Source organism: Leptonychotes weddellii, chromosome 14 (genome assembly GCF_054177405.1).
Source record: "Leptonychotes weddellii isolate Sample4059 chromosome 14, ASM5417740v2, whole genome shotgun sequence".
NCBI classification, from domain to species: Eukaryota; Metazoa; Chordata; class Mammalia; order Carnivora; family Phocidae; genus Leptonychotes; species Leptonychotes weddellii.
This window is the reverse complement of record NC_138382.1, coordinates 10,077,821-10,094,228: the sequence shown is the minus strand read 5'-3', so window position 1 is coordinate 10,094,228 and position 16,408 is coordinate 10,077,821. Positions and strand designations below refer to the sequence as shown.

Here is a 16,408-nt window from a genome sequence, read left to right as displayed (position 1 = left end):
CGTTGACCTTGAAATCCCTTTTGGAGAGCAAATAATTCATTTCAATCATGAAAAAAACAAAAGGAGGTAGAAGAATGTGTGCTTTCACACTCTCCCCCTGGATTTGAAGTATTGTCTCTGATTATTTAACTCACCTTTAGAGTTGGTCCAGGGAGGCCTTGTTTACAGGACTGAGCAAGTGTCTCCCCGCTGACCTCAGACCACTGCTGTGTTGGAATCACCAAAGCAGACTTGCCTGATGATCCGCACGGCAGAAGGCAAGGTCTCTGGTTGGACCTTGTGCACTGTGGAAAGAAAGTAAGTGATGAGAAGATTGATTTTTTTTTTTTTTAACCCCCAGGCTCCAATCTTTTTCTCTTCACCTGACCCCACTCCTAGGAGGAATCTTTCTCAACTTCTTAAAATGGATTGTCTTACTTGTCAGTGGATATGGGAAGCTGTGGTGAGAAATAGGGAAAAGCACCGCGGAAGGAAAAGAATGACTTTGCCAGAGAGAAATTGGTTATCACTTTCCAGATAGAAATGCAGTGCACAGGGCCATGGTTGGTGTGTCTGACGTGATCCCTTAATAAATTGGGGCTCAGGAAACTTCCCAGGAGTCCTTAGAGAAATTGTCGGCTCCCCCCCCCCAACTGAGCACTCTCGATATTTTCTGATAAGTGGATTGGGGCTGTATAGGGGAGGGCGACGGGAAGGTGCAGGGAGCAGAACAGATACATCATGGATAATTGAATTCTGTTGTAACCTAATTAAACCCTGGGCCCATGTAGTCCTGGGGAATTATGAAATATGATTTATCTATAGACGTGATCATCTTCGAAATGAGACCTACTCCCATTACAAGGGTAACTGGCTACATGTTCTTAATACAGAATGGAGTCTCTCAACCCACTTTCTTTGGAACACAGTTTTCAGTGGCTGCTTTCTTGAGAATGGCCTTCGAGAGGAGGTCGGGATAATGCACTCGGCTGCCTGCTGGGTGTGCCTGGTTGACAACTTGAGTTGATCAGGCCCTGCCAGTGGGACACCAAAAACCAAACAAGGCTGCTAATGGATCAAAGGAGATTTGGAGCTGGGCTGGACATTTGGGCCTCAGTTTCCCAGACAGAATAGGTGAATATATCTGGGTTATGTGACCCAAGAGCCTCAGCCTGCCTTTCACAGTTGTTGACAAATATCACACAGCTTAAGGGGGCAAATCAGCCTGGACACCGGATTCCCTTTGTCTTGGGCAAAGACAAAGAGATTCCCTCCAGGAAGTAATTTCTTGGTGTAAATTCCAGGCCTGGCTAGACAGACCCCTCTGGACTGAGACTAGATGGCTCCTTTGGCACATAAGGATTCCCACCCACCCCCCGCCATCGCTTGGGCTCACCTTACTCATTGGCCTTGCATTTACAAATTCCAGATCTCCTTCCCTTTACCCAAACTTGCCCCTGTGCCACCCACCTGACCACACAGGCTCTCCCTTCTGTCCAGATCATGGTCCCGTTCAGTAGAGCCGAGGCCCCACTCTCTACGCAGATGAGTCCCAAGATTCCAAGCTTCCTGATGAGAATCTCTGGAGGTTGAGTCTGGGCATCGGTATTTCTGAGGTCTGGTCAAAATTGGTAGCCACCCACTTAAACTGAGGCATACAGTTTAGCACTTAATTCTTTACTGTCTTACTTCCCCCTCGTCTTGCTGGCATTGGCCTGTCGCCTCTGTCATTCACCATCGGCCCCTGAAGGCACCGTGTCGTATCCCCTGGGGCACGAGCACGTCACACACACGGAGCCCCAGGAAGCGTTCGTCACGTGTAAATCTTCGACCTGCCGCGATTACCTTGAGTTGGTCACCTGCTTTCTTCCTCATCAGCACAGTGAGTTAGATGTATCCCCCAGAGCGACCGCGACAGAACGTGGTTTCGCGGACACAGAGTCCTCTCCGGAAATGTGAAGAATCACAAGGGCGGTGCCTTCATTGCCGACATAGGTGAGAGCTCACTAAGCATTTAGGATTGGCCATTGGCAGACGGGGAGTTGGAGGGACTTGACTGCAGCAGCCCTCCTTCACCTTCTCCGGGCCGGCCTTCCCCTTTGCTTTCCCTGCAGGGCTCAGCCCTACGGGAGCCCTCTCTGTGCTGCCTGCTGCCCCCCCACGCCAGCATCCCCAGCGACCGAGGTCTCTGCCTACCCCCCCCCCCCACCGGCGCTGTGCTGTGCAATGCCATCTGCCTTGTTTTCCAGGGCTGACTGACTCCTGATTAAGGATAATGGCAACATGCACCACCCCCTCCTCCAGATAACATTTTTCTTTTATCTGCATCCTCCGTTCCAGAGACCGATCGGAGCAAGTCTTTTGAGACAGGCAGACTTTTGAGCACTAACACTTCTTAGTCAGAAACCAGCCACTCTCCTGCCAAGAAGGAAATAATGCCGAAATCCTGGGAAGTGAGGGCCCGATGTTAACACCTGCCCCGATCATGTGCACTTTTGTGTCCACTTTTTTTTTTTTTTCTTTAATTCTGAGAGAGATGATATAATGAGAGTGGAGAGGCGTCCGGGCTTCGCCTCCTCCCTGTCCCCTCTCCCTCTCCCCACTGCCTTGAAATCAGCGTCAGCCTTCATGGATTTTTCTCTTTTTTTGACTGTTGCTAAGAAACTGTTGACCAAGGTCAAGTGCACATGCTAATTCATTAAGACTTGTTAGCAACATCTTATCCTGTTGACCTTGCGGTTGTATTGTCATGCTTAACAAGGGCAAGCGAAAGAACTGGTCTGCTGCCGAAGGAGTCTCTTTTCGTGAAGGGTTCCTCGTAAGGTGTATTTTTAACTGAGGGGTTTCCTCCTGCCAATCCTCACCTCCTCCGGGAGTTCTGGCCAGCCGTAGTTTTTTCAGGATCTGGATAGCAAGGGATGGAGTAGAAATAGGATCTGAAGTCAAGTAGACAGAGTTTAGGATGAATATACGTTCTGTGGGGGCCTGATTTCCCCCACGTGGATCAATCCCTGGCTGGAAGCAGTGTATTCTTGGTATGTGGGGCAGGGAGTAGTGATGGGGAGGGATGGGGGGAACATTGTCCTGGAAGAGTTAGCTCTATTCTGTCCCCGTTTGTGGCCTGGAAAGGACTAGACTCGAAGCCTCCATATCTCAGTATCCTCCTGGCCTGCTGTGGAAGGGTATGCATCCCAGTGTTGGCTGTGAAAACCAACTTTGTTCCTTTACATGTTCAGAAAAAGGGGGCTGGCAGACCCTCCAGGTCAACATCCCAGAAACTTACCCAGAATTATAACCTTAGAACAAAGGATTTGCTGCCAGGAGAGCAAAAACGGGCCCCAGCATGTTTCCCCAAGCAGACCTCAGAGACCGAGAGGAAACTTTCCTCCCGGTGGGTGATGTCAAAGGAATAAATATGTTCCCAACCATCTGCCGTGCAAAGTGCCATAAAATGATTGGGCTGAGTTGTTACAGTTGTTCCCCTGCTAACCCTTTTGGGTTTAATTAAACACCAGCTATATCAGGACATCGTCTGTGAACAAGAAATAGGGTCTGGCCGCAAAACTACACATTCTTCATTTTGTTAGTGAGCCAGAATGAGCTGCGACCGCTGGGGAGAGACATGTTCCCAAGGTCATTTGCTTGTTGGCGGGCTTCAGCTTCTTAAGGGCTGTAGGACTGAGGGGCCCAGTTCCCAGCTGACTGCTGGCCAGGGGCATCTTGGTTCTCTGCCCCATGGGCACTCTCGTGCAGGGCAGCTTGCTTGATAAGGCAAGCAAGATAAGGGCGCTGAGGCTGATAGCAAGGTGGATGTCACAGTCGTCACAGAAGGACAGCCCATCACCTCTGCTGCATTTCATTGCTTAGACTAAGTCCCTAGCCCATGCTGCCTACCTAGGGAGGGGATGACACAGGGTCTGAACACCAGGAGATAGGGCTCACGGGTCCCTCTGAGAAGGCTGCCTACCACATTGTGTGTCTGTCCTGGGTCAGCAAAGAGCTAGTGAGCTTCGAGCCTGAGGGCCCAGCAGTTGCTGGCTTGTCTGCCCCCAGCTGACCTTGTCAGCCATTCCCACCTCCTCGGCCCTATCTGTTTTGTTGTCTGGCTGAGAATAGGCAGATCCTGAAGTGACCGACAGAGCATGAAGCCGAAGTGGTGTGAAGGGGCCTGGTTGTGCGGGCCAGCACACAGGCGAGGCGGGCAGCCACGTCAGAGGAAGCTGGGACTCAGGAGGGCCTGTGGAAATGGGGCACGGGACGGATTGTCCTGAAGGAACAAGCATGCCCACAGGGATTCCTCACAAGCAGGGGATTGTAACTTTATTCTCAAGGGTCTGCCAGGGTCAAAAGAATTTGCTATAAAGTCTCCTTCATAAGTTAAGGCAGAGCTTTCAACTAGGGTCCTGATGATCCCACTGGCCTTTGGGGTTGGGGATGACCGGGTCCATTGGACATGTTGCCTTCCATCCCAGCAGCCTTAGCCAAGGACTCTGGATCCTCTCCAGTTGACCCAGTGTGTTGTACGGATTTATCATTTCTCTGTATGCCACGATGCAGGAAAGGCTGAGAGGCACAGAATTGAAAGGTCTTGTTGGGCTAAGAGACCCATGCAGGAGAGAACAGCCCTTGAGGCTGGCTCTCATCCTGGCCCCCGAACTTCTCCCTCAGGTGTGGCGTGTGGATCCGATGCTTTATGTGCCCATCTCAACCCCCACCTTGCTGCGGGTGGTTTTCCATCGTAGGTGTCATCTATTATTGATGAGGCATGGAGAAGGCAGTGGTGAATAATTAAGCAGGTCTCGGGTGCTGTTTGAACACTGAAGGGGAGGAAAGAATTCTGAATTCTGTTGTGCCAGCAGGACACTAGGTGTAGATGCTTTCTGTAACGTTCCAGAAGGCCTAGGGGATTTCTCTGTGGTTTGCCTGATTTTAAGTCTCACGTGTGATGGTGGTTCTCTGCTTAATGACTGAACGCATTAGAAGCTTTCCACAGCAGCAGGGACGATTCTGATGGCTTCAGCCTGACCTCAGTGGTTCATGAGTCCAAACCAAAGCCATTTTTAAGAGTGAGAGTGGGGGAAATGGCTTCTCCCATGAGTTGGGAAGAGTCCAAAGGTAGGGAGTGTTCAATCTGGACTTGAGCATCAACACCCAGAGGTTTTCTATCTTCTAAGTAGTTAATGGAAATAAGAAAGTGAGAGATGCCCAGGGCTATATAGATGAGGAAGGACTATGTCCTCCACCGCTTAGCATTTTGGAGGGGGCTTTCTTGAGTGGGGACCCACAGCTACACGAAGTGCATCGCACTGACCCGGATGATAGGGGCAGTCGGACTGCCAGCCAGAGTGGGCAGAAACACGAGGACAGGCCGAGAGGACATCTGTTTCCCAGTCTGGCCCACAGAGTTGTCCGTAGCACAGGAGACTTGTCAGCTTCGCATGGGTGGAGTTTTCAGCTGTGAATTGTTCAGGTCCTCTGCTTCTCTTTTTTCACCTGTTGACCCCATCACAGCTCACTAACTAAACAGGTGGACTCAGACCTGTCAGCATGTGTGATCAAGGGTTTGGTGGGAAGGCAGGCTGAAGCCGTTTCTTAGGCTGAGTCTCTTGGATGTTCTGTGCCTTTCGTCTTTCTTGCACCCACGTCCTTCCCCATTGCCAAGGCTTGTTAAGAGGCAGATTGGCACTGGGAGGTCTGCCTGTGTCCTGCCTTCGGCCCTCACAGCCACCCTGCCCACCTGTTGCCAGGGGCTCCCTCCAGTTCAGTTCCACCTGCCTTTGTACTGACCTTCCTTTACTCTGCCGAGGGCCAGCGATTATGGTCCGGCTCTTGAGCCCAGTTTGGGATTACCTGTTGGTTTGGGTCAAACCATACTGGCCTCGGGCACAGCTTTCCCTTTTGTGTTTGTGTGGCTCGCCAACCATACCGCCCTTACTCAGAGTACACGGATGTCGAAGGCACACAGCGAACCTAAGGAGTGGCGGGTGTCCACTCCCAGCGCCCCGACCCCCAGAGACGTGGGCCCTGCATGGCCGCCGTGTCCTCTAAACTCGCAACACAGGCCCAGGTGCGTTCTGACGCAGGCTAGGGGACAGCCCCCTTTGCCCAGTCTCCACCCCTTCTTTGCACATGAGCTGGATGCTTTTTCACAGGTTCTATAAACGTAGCGGAGTTTAGTGTGTGTGAAAGTTTCTGCTTGCACCTCAGAACTGAGTTTATTTTCCCCAGAAATAGTAGGCGTTGCTGCCAGAAGGGGTAAGCCAACCCCTTCTCCCGAACATCAGGTGATGGGGCTCGACCAGTGACGCACGACTGCAGGGGCCCTTCAGGCACCAGGGGGTTAATGCGGACGCCTCATCGGACACCCCGGGAGGTGGCCCCATCTCCTGTTACAAGTTGCATTATTGACACCACTGGAAACAATCCACCAACTGGGTCCTGAGGTCAGGAGTTAGCCTCAGCTCACAAGTGGATGCACCAGGGCTGGCCCTGCTCTCCAAGTTGCACCTGGAAAGATGGAGAATTTTTGGATGTACCAATTTGAGTGTCACGAAGAAGAGGTAGGTGGCTCCTAAGGGCTTCAGAATGACGTTTGCGTCTCTGCTCCCGGTTTTCCTCTCCTGGGGCTGTCAGACTGTAAATCCTCTGTGCGTCCCTCCATACTAGGAGTAGGGGAACAGAACAGGAGGGATGAGGAGAGTGGGCAGTACCCAGGGTGGGAGGAAACGTAGTCGGGTTTGCCTGTTGCTTGGAAGTTCAAGATGACCTGTAGAGAGAGGAGGCCACTTGATCATGTAGAAGGATGCCAGGCTCTTCACTTTCTCTCCATCAGCACCGTGTTGTAATAAATGAGCTGCTTTGGGCACTGTTGCCTCCAATTCTGTTCTCTGCGTTGTGTCTTTTGCTTCCACGATGCTGATGACGAGTGAGCTTGGTGCCTTGCACACTAGGAACGGCTTTGCCAGATGAGTTAATGGGCATCATGTACCCTGTCCGGGGCCGGGTGCATAGTAAGCCTTCCGTAAATGGCAGCCGGTATTGTTCTGAGCAGATAATGTGTCATTTCAGCAAATGATGCGCTCTTAGCCACATCTCCTTATATAAACTAAAAGTGACTGTGGTTTTTTCCTCTTACGGAACTCAGGTCCGGAGGTCTGGGAAAGGTAGTGCAGGACCCCGATGGGGAAATGAGACATAGTTTCCCCTATTTGTCCATCACACAGTGCCATGCATTTCCCACACATACAGTGAGGCCCTTTCAAAGGGTAACATAACTTGTGTTTCCAGATCGGCTTTCTCAGCTGGTAAGTGATCTCGGAAGACAACAATGACTGGTTAATAGTTAACCTGGTGTTTTGTTTTGTTTTAAATCATCTGAGATCGGGGCTTCAGAAGCTTAGGGCCCTTTGGATGATAATAAAATGAATTATTTGCGGACAGTGAGAGCACCTCTGTGTGAGGAGACTGCTTCAGTGCAAGGCTCTCTGAGGTTCAAGGTGGCCCAGGTCTTGCCATTATTGCAAGGACTCGGGTCTGGGAGCACCCCCATCCCTTGTGGGAAAACAGAGAGTGGAAATGGTTAGAATATTTTAACTGACAGTTATTTCAAAATGTTCGGTTTGTATTAATTGAATCCATTATAAATGTGTATATAAAACACTTCATTAGGCCCAGGCTATTATCCTTTTAATGACATAATTATGCCCTTACAATGCCTATGCTAACTTTCCTACTTCACATTAAGGAAACAGAAATGTGCATTGATAATATAGTTCGAATTGAGAGTGAATAATTACGGATTTCTTAACCAGTTTCAGTTTTCAAAAGCACAGACACATCTTGGAGCAAGAAAAACCTAATCACGTATTTGTTTCTTTTTTATAAATCTAACATGGAATAAGGTTAATTTAAAACAACTTAAATCAGTAAGGAAAACAATGTACATTTATTTGAGAGAGGGGATAAAGCTGGATAAACCAAGATGCATAGTAGGAAAGCTATTCAGGGATGCTGGAACTAGAGAAGCCCCACACAGGTCCCAAAACAGAAGTTTACCAAAAGGAGTAGAGTAGGTACCATAGCCCACTGCAGGTAACCACACCCTTAAAATTCCATATAGAACCAGAATGTTCAGGCTGGTAAGGAATTGAATGTCCAGCTGCTTGATTACAGTCTGTATGAAATGCTACCTTTAAGAGCACTTGTTCTTGCTGTGTCCAAGTTACTGTTCTGATCACATGAGGATGCATGATTTGCAAGCAATGTCTGACAAGGAAGGAGTCAGACCATGATCAAGAATCAGTGATCTGCACCAGGGTACCGATATCCGTGTGAGCACGTAAGGGCAATGCTCCATGGGTTCAGAACTAACTCTGTGTATAAACGTATTTTGTGTTTCCTTTCTCTTCTGGTACAAAAAGACTGATTTGCGTTCATCCTTCCGTATGCTCAACACATTTATTGAACTCCTATTGTATATTTTATGGAGAACCTGTATTAAGCTCTTAGAGAAGAAAAAATTAATGAATCACACGTCCTGCCTTCATAGTGCTTATTGAAGTATTGTAGGGGCCGCCTGGGTGGCTCAGTTGGTTAAGCATCTGCCTTCGGCTCAGGTCATGATCTCGGGGTCCTGGGATCAGCCCCGCTCGCCTGCTCAGCGGGGAGCCTGCTTCTCCCTCTCCTTCTGCCCCTCCCCCCAGCATTCTCACCCTCAAATAAAAATCTTTTTAAAAATAAAGTATTGTAATTAAACTATCCTATAGTATTATATTTTAATAAAACCTAAGGGAGAAAGTGATGTCCAGAAGAATGGCACCAATAAAACCCAAGCAGGTCTCATAGGAGAGGGCTTCTGCTCACCCCAGAGAATACGAAAGATTTCACAAAAGAAGTAACATTGGAAATGAGCCTTTGGAGACTGGTGGACATGTGTGCTTCAGACAAGAGCATGAACAAAGGCATTGCCCCAAAACACTCAGATTCTATAGGAGAAACAGAAAACAGCTCAGTTTGGCTTGGTTTTAGAGAACTGGAAGGGGAAAATGGTGAAGAAAGTAAGGCCAAATCTTGGAGTGCCTTAAGTGCCAAGATAAAGAGTCTAGGATTTCTTCTTTTTTTTTTTTTTTTTTAAGATTTCGTTTGTTTAGAGAGAGCGCGCATGCATGAGCAGGAAAGGGGCAGAGGGAGAGGAGAGAGAGAATCTCAAGCCAACTCCAGGCTGGGCGCAGAGCCTGATGTAGGGCTCAATCCCATGACCCTGAGATCGTGACCTGAGCTGAAACCAAGAGTTGAACCCTTAACCGACTGAGCCACCCAGGCGCCCCTAGGATTTATTCTAAACACAAGCAGGAACCACTACAGTTTTTGAATCGAGGAATGACTTGCTCAGAGCTTGTTAAAGTGGTATTTTAAAATGAGAGTCATGGGGCGCCTGGGTGGCTCAGTTGGTTGAGCGACTGCCTTCAGCTCAGGTCATGATCCTGGAGTCCCGGGATCGAGTCCCGCATCGGGCTCCCTGCTCGGCGGGGAGTCTGCTTCTCCCTCTGACCCTCCCCCTTCTCATGCTCTCTCTCTCTATCTCATTCTCTCTCTCAAATAAATAAAATCTTTAAAAAATAAATAAAATAAAAAGAGTCATTTCAGTACAAAAAAAAAAATGAGAGTCAATAGGTACTTAGTGAAAGGTGTCTGGTTATTTTAGTCAGTTTGGGTTGCTGCATAAGAAAGATACCATAGGTAGACGAACCATGAGAGACGATGGACTCTGAAAAACAAACTGAGGGTTGCTGGAGTGGGGGGTGGGGTGGGAGGGATGGGGTGACTGGGTGATAGACACTGGGGAGGGTATGTGCTCTGGTAAGCGCTGTGAATTGTGCAAGACTGTTGAATCTCAGATCTGTACCTCTGAAACAAATAATGCAATATATGTTAAGAAAAAAAAAAGAAGAAGGTAGCGGGAGGGGAAGAATGAAGCAGGGGAAATCGGAGGGGTAGACGAACCATGAGAGACGATGGACTCTGAAAAACAAACAGGGTTCTAGAGGGGAGGCGGGTGGGAGGATGGGTTAGCCTGGTGGTGGGTATTGAGGAGGGCACGTTCTGCATGGAGCACTGGGTGTTATGCACAAACAATGAATCATGGAACACTTCATCTAAAACGAATGATGTAAGGTATGGGGATTAACATAAGAATTAAAAAAAAAAAAGATACCATAGGCTGGGGGACTTACACAGCAGAAATGTACTTGTCACAGTTCTGGAACCTGGGAGGTCTGAGAGCGGGGTGCCAGCACCCCTAGCTTCTGGTGTAGACCCCACCCCCTTCCTGGTTTGTGGATGGCGGTCTTCTCGCCATGTTCTCACATGGTGAAGAGAAGAGAGAGGACCTAATTACCTCCCAAAGGCCCCATCTCCTCATACCATCCCCCTGGAGGCTAGGGTTTTGATGTATGAATTTGGTGGGGACACGGTTAATTACTAAATAATTCAGTCCCAGATAGATGTGGTAAAAGTGTGTCATTCTTAAAGGATTATTTTCTCCCCTTCGTTGGGGTGGAACTCCTGTCACTGAGTTTCCTTGGAGGAAAGGATGACCATGTGCTGGGACTTGACAAGGTTAGCTAGAGCCGGCCAGAGTCTTTAACCAAGGTCCTCACAGTAGAGTATCTTGGTGTGTCATGGTTGTACGTGGGCTGTGTTGTAAATTCACACTTGCATATTGCACCTGATTCTCTTTTGTAACTCCATCACCAGAATAGCTTCACTCTCAGCTCTCGTATTGCAAAATATTCTCCCATTCTTGAATGGGAGACAGCGGGCATGCCAGAAAATGCACACGGTCCTTGTATATACCCCCAGCCTTAGCCAGGAATGAGCTCTTCTTACCAATATACCACTAAGAGTCTTGGGGCTTATAAGTTGATTTAGGGTCTTTGTAGTATGATTTTAGAGAGCCTTCTGTGTGCTTTTTAATTCTATTCCTGAGTAAAATTTTAATAAGGAAGGAAGCAAGAAGATGAGATGAGGCTTTAAAGCATCCCCATGGGTATGTGCTGTCCTTGTGAACGCTCCTCCATGGGGTGAAATACTTGTTACCGTTGGAATCTTACAAGACTCTCGTCAGAGGCCGGCGGAATGCTTTGTGCGTACACACAGGCGCTGAGCTGACGCCCTGCGTGCATCGTCCCCAGTTAATCCTCACATCAGCCCCGGGAGGTGGGTGGTAACTGTTGTCCTCAGTTCTCAGGAGGATCAGAGAAGATGAGGAGCTGCCCAGAGTCAGAACCGTGAGCGGAGAACAGAATTCAGACGCTGGTCTGCCAGATGCTGGGGCTAGAGCGCGCAAGCAGCTCACTGTCCTGAAACCTTAAGAGCTTTACTTGTTTGCCAATGTTTTAAAATTAAAACATCCCAGCCCTTTTCAAAGGAGCAATGGAACTTGTACTCCCTGAAATCACACTGTGCTTTGGGAAATGGACCCTCGTATTGGAAAGCCAGGTCACGTTGGATTCGAAGACCAGACCCTGTATCTTAGGAGTTGACTGAGTTTTTATTTCCGCCAACCAACAGGCTTGGCTTCAGGGCCTCCCGAGTCCCCAAGCACTGGGGCAGGAATGGCATCTGTTTTTGCTCCCCTGGAGGCCTCCCTGCCCAGCCTCCCTGCCCATCCTCTGCAGGTCGTCTCTCCTCCCTGCTGTTCCTCGGCTCCTGCTCACACTTCTTAGGGTAGCTGTCATGTCCCATTGTAATCATGTGGGCAAGGAATGTTGTTCTAAGGAATCCTGCAGAAGTTTACCTTCTAAAATTAATCCACTTAGAACGAGGACCAAACTTTCAAAGTATGGGGAGGAAGGGTGGGGGGATTTGGTTAGCACCTTAGCTTGCAAAACAATATTAAAAATTATAAACATAAGCTTAGTAGTTTTATTTATTGACTAATAACATATAGGTTATAATTTCACCTACATGTGAATTCTTTTTTTTTTTTAAAAAAAGATTTTATTTATTTATTTGAGAGAGCGAGAGAGGCAGAGGAGAAGCAGGCTCCCCACTGAGCAGGGAGCCCGACGTGGGACTCGGTCCCAGGACCCCGGGATCATGACCTGAGCAGAAGGCGGACACTTAATGACTGAGCCACCCAGGTGCCCTTTATGTGAATCCTTAAAACAGAAAAGAAGTATTGATTTGAGGAGTTGTAATTTTTTCAGAAAGGACCATCGAGTCATACACTAGAATAGCCTTCTTCAGTTCACATTGTGACTTCTGCAGCATGACCGGAAGGGATCCTTCCAATCAGAAAGAGGACAATTTCAGCAAAAACATGTGAGGGCTGATGCAGTTTTCACAAGGGTCTCTGTTAACTGATTTGATATTCTAATCACGCTCTTTCGAGGCACCTCTAGTATCATTCTTTCTGTTTTATCGTCTGCTTAATTGTGAACTGGTGTAACTCCACCAACTCTTACCCATGGCTGGTGTGAGCAGTCCTCCAACTGTGCCTACTTCAACTTGCTAAAATCGTGCTTTCTATTTTTGCAATATTTGCACTTGTACTCTGCAGTGCCTTTGCAGGTTTCTGGTTTTCTGTTTTGTTTTGCTCTGGGCCTGGTGACACCAGATGGTCACAACCATCAACAGAGACCAGCTGACAGAGACAAGGGCCGGGGAGATGGTAGGGTTGGAGGTGGAGGACCGTTAAGGTGGACATCAACATTGCGAGTGGTCAGCTCAGTAGGGACTGCTTTTGTGTCATTGTGACTTCTGTTCTCAAGGACTCGGTGGCCACTGCATTCAGAGGCCACCCTGTGTGTATTTGTATGTCTGTCTCCCCTGCTAAGCCAGGGGCTCCTTGGGCGCAGGCAGGGATCTGGGCCTCCTCGGATGCTGTCCGAATTTCCATGGGAAATAAATGAATGCACAGTCCTGGTGGAGCTCACGTTCTTGTGTCTTTTGACTAAAATTTCTCCAGAAGTCTTTCAGGATCTCTGTACACCTCTCCCAGTCACTGCTTTGCACTCAGTCCTGAGGCCTTTCTGAAAAGGTTGGTGTTCTGCCACAGCCCTGCGTCCCAGCCCTGCCTACTCCCATCACCTGGAAAGGCATGTAGGACAGGACCACATCTCTTTCCTCCTCGTTTCTTGGCCCAATATTCAGAGCAGAGGTAGGCACAGAGATGTCTGTTGCAGGAATAAATGAATAATCGTTATTTGCACACTACTTCTCTTCCCAGCAAGGATGGCCTAAAAGTTCCTTGAGCTGTTTGCTTCACCTCTACCACCCACAGTACAACCTTGGCCCCTAGGACAGGTTCGATTGGAAATAAAATGAGTGATCGGCTTTCCGTCTGGATGCTTCTGCATCCTGAGGCCATCGCCGGCCTAACAACGGAACTATCCGTCTCCTGTCCTGGCGTTAAAGAACTGAAGTCTTATGGCTGAGTCTTTACTGCTCTGGCAGTAAAATTTAGACCGTAGTTGTGGAGACTCTGCTAGAACACAGTCTGCAGAGGACAAGCAGCTTAAGAAGACCACCTGTAATTAACCAGGACAGGGAGTTACCGCGTCGGCCTTGGACATTATAGATGCCTCCTACTAGATGTCCTGTGTGGTACGCAGTGAATTTCCCACATTTGCTTCCCATCCTTGGTTTCATTTGCTTGAAATTGAGTATGCAGCTAGTGACCCAGCAGGCATGAGACTTCAGCCAGAGAAACATGTGGTAATAACTTACTTTGTGTATCATATTTTATCGGTTAAACTTTGCCTCCGGTACATTCTTTGAAAGTAGGAAGTGTTCTCTAATTTCTGGTTTTCTCTCCACTTCTGAGAGTATGGCAATGTGGAAGCTGGAGGAGAGGGGCAAAGCGCTTTGAAAGCAGACATTGGAGATGAATCGATACTCACACCTTTGTTTAGGCGCCATGGGGGCCGTGTCTGCTCTGAAGGCATTTTTCCACCTTGACTTTGTCAGCAGTGGTGCGTGGGGTGCTAGGCTTCCACAGGTGGGGTCCTAGAGCTTGGCTGGAGCTCAGGTCAGAAAAAGGCAAAGAACCTTTTTTTCTAATTCAAAATGTAGATTTAACATTCCACACATAAGAGCATGAGAGTGCTATCAGAAAAGGGCTTCCCATTGACCACTAAACAGTAATAAAAGATCTGCTTTCTGCAGGTTGGAAAACACAGTAGAGCTAGAAATGACCCTGAAATCATTTATTCAGCAAAGGCTTACTGAGCACCTGCTGTTTATGAGACCCATGGCCAGGCACTTGGGATTCCAAAATGATTCAGACAAGATCCCTGCCAAAGAGTTCGAGGGGGAGGGGAGACACACACATAAACAGATAATTACAAGACCTGACACAAGCCATCAGGGAGAACAGTACCGGGAATAGAGTCCGAGAAAGCTTCAGCAAGACGCATGCCTTCAAATTCAGCACTGAAGGTGGGCAAGAATGTGGGAGAACTCTCTAGATGGAGGTCATTAACTGCTCATGGAAGTGGAAGGAAAAGTGAAGGAACTCATTTGCATGCAGAGGGCTAGAGTGTGGAGCATTGAGGGGACGTGGTCCCTGATGAAGGGCACTGCAGATCTCTCCTCTCCAGAGCCCCATGGCAGGTACCAGGTCAATTAGCCTCACTGTGGAGTCTGACCTGCCCCTTCCACATCACAGCCTACTGTCTGGATAACCGGCCTCCCCATAGCATCCTGAGACGATCTGACGTTTGCAGGGTTGCAGAGAATCCATTTTTAGAATTTAGATTTGCGACAGCAAATGGTTAGATAAGGAAATAGGAACTACTGGGCACTTTTGAAGGTCGTCTTCTTCTTCTTCTTTTTTTTAATGAAGGTGTTACACAGCCCTCAAACCGAACAATTAAAGAAAAACCAGCTATCCTAGCTTCCCAGGCACCAGACCCTTAAAATCTTTGCAACAGAGAAAATGACTTGGGGGAAAATGGAGAGATGTAAATATCTAAGGAAGCCCTTCAAATTTGAAAAACTGGGAAGATTTAAAGGCACTGAAATCTCATGAGACTTCACTACATTAGTTTTGAGTAGTCGAAAGAGAGCTAACTCAGCCAGTAACCCTCAACTCTCTTGGGTGCCAAATGAAAAATTCTGTGTGAGATTTTTTTTTTTTTAAAGCATGCAGGGCTGTTTTGTTGCATCCAGGGGCTGTGGGGCTTGGGGTCCTTTAGGTCTACTCTTACCCTGTGCCCATCCTCTTGGCTTTATGCTGAAGGGGCCGATTTCTGCATGTGAATGATTGAGAGGCTCATGGGTCCTCACCTCCCTGCCCAGAATCAGGTATATGGGCCCACAGAAAACAAATCCAGGCCTGACGGGAATAGGTCGGGACCATGCAGTGTCTCAGTGTGAATAAAACTGCATTTCAGCACATCATCGTTCAGTTCATTTGGTGCCCCCTGTGTTTTCCTGTAATTCAGACTTCCTGAAAAAGATTTATTTTTTTTTTATGATTTCACATAATGCTCACTGAAGCCCCACTGTATATGAACGTGCCCCCTCCCCCACTCAGCATGACTGAGTTCATGGAACATTCTACCTTTCCACGTGGAGGTACTCAGCTGAAGTTTCTACCTCAGTCTCCCCACGGGGACCAGCTGCAAGAGATCAGAAACAGATTCAGCTCACGGGTATTATTCTGCTTCCTTTGCCCAGGACGGAGCCCCCCTTCACATCGCCACACTTGCTCTGAGAACAGATGCTTATGCAGGTTCTGTTTTAGGCCTTCCGTCAGATTTCACCAACAAACGGCGAAGCCGGGCGTGCTTGATCTCAGAGGACCATCGCTACAGAATTTTTAAGCATCCCTGTGGCTCGCCTGAAGATGCCCTTCATCTTTCAGGATTGCAGGAGCATGCAGAAATGTTTGGGTATCAGCTGGGGAGGGTTTCCAGCACCCATCTCCGTCCCATCCTTGTGCCTGCTCACTTCTTTGGCCACTCATTCGGCGGGTATTTACGGAGTCCGTGCTGTGTCGGGCCCGGCCTGGGGCTTGCCGTTCCCTTCCAGCGAGGCCTGCCTGGGCCACCCACCAGAGGCGGTAACACACCTGTGTGGACCATACACCCCTACATCTATTCTTCTAACCCTTATTTTCAAACAGAGCATTTAATAAAGGACTTTAGAACTGTTTCGACAGCAGCCAAGGTCAAGCATCCATTGTTTGGATGCTGACGTTTCTCTGAATTTTCAATGTCCTGTGGATTAAATGAGAAAAAAAATACTTGAAATCTGGGCTAGAGAAATATGGGTGGTGTGGTTTCTGGTCATCAGTCCCAGCTGCCTCTTTGAAAATACCTGTTTTCATTTTTACATTTCCATTCAGGTAATGTTGGGCAGGTGATTTTATTAAGACAATGAGTACCTGAAGTCTTTATCTGTGAGAAGAATTTTGAAAACC

General features: G+C 48.3%; 1 protein-coding gene across 4 annotated transcripts in view; it reads left to right on the top strand.

The window, feature by feature from the left end:
• APBA1 (amyloid beta precursor protein binding family A member 1) overlaps positions 1–16,408 on the top strand; it is a 190,935-nt gene that overhangs the window by 137,790 nt on the left and 36,737 nt on the right. The gene's annotated exons all lie outside the window — the stretch shown is intronic.